The sequence below is a fragment of the Monopterus albus genome, unplaced genomic scaffold (genome assembly GCF_001952655.1).
Source record: "Monopterus albus unplaced genomic scaffold, M_albus_1.0 scaffold5640.1, whole genome shotgun sequence".
In the NCBI taxonomy this organism is placed as follows: domain Eukaryota; kingdom Metazoa; phylum Chordata; class Actinopteri; order Synbranchiformes; family Synbranchidae; genus Monopterus; species Monopterus albus.
Window position 1 is genome coordinate 1 of NW_018133501.1, and position 748 is coordinate 748.

The 748-nt window shown below is 41.4% G+C and overlaps 1 long non-coding RNA gene across 1 annotated transcript; it reads left to right on the top strand.

Moving 5' to 3' along the window:
• Nucleotides 1–681, top strand: LOC109954290 (uncharacterized). Its single transcript, XR_002274074.1, has 3 exons — nt 1–37; nt 139–322; nt 578–681. It is a non-coding gene; the product is annotated as an uncharacterized LOC109954290 (long non-coding RNA).
• The last annotated feature ends 67 nt before the right edge of the window (nt 682–748 follow it).

Below are 748 nucleotides of genomic sequence, written 5' to 3' on the forward strand. Positions count from 1 at the left end.
TTCTTGCTGCTTGAACCTTTTTATGTGATGAGAAAATGTGTGTATTGATAGTAATATTGAGTTTGTGGTTATCAATTTGCTGTCAGGCTTGTTTCACATATGTTGTTGATTGTTTGCACACTCTTCATCTTTCTCCAGGGCCAGTGTCGGCCTCTGTGCCGGTATGACTTCTTGGACCTTGGAGATGTAGAGGAGAATGTTCACCGTGCTCAGGCCTGCAAAACAATGAGACACTTCATTGTGGACCCAGAACTGGCAAAAGTAGTAGCACAGCACCTAGGACCCGAGGATGCTAAAACTGTTATCTTTGAATGTAACCCAGGTATGTCTTTGTAGAATATTTAAGTCGGGGTGAAACACAAAAGGTAGACTGAATATTGATGTGTTCGTTTGGTGTGTAACAGTCATTAAATTTGGCACAAACATGAACAAAGTAAACTATTCTGTTTTTGACTCGGGTGCCAAAGTGAAAGATATGTGTACATGTTTGGATGATTTCTATGTTTGTGGACTCTATTAGTTTTGTCAGTGAAACAACAGTAAATTGACCAGCTGTGTTTTTGTCTGCCTCTCTTAGGTCCTGGGGTGTTGACTAGGACACTGCTTAATGCTGGCGCTCAGAGAGTTGTGGCTCTTGAAGGGGACAGGCCCTTCCTTAACGATCTACAGGTAAAACAAACACCTCTTAGAATCATATGACTTTTTGTATCCATATGTGGTCCTTATCCCGAGTTTCAACCGAACTCAT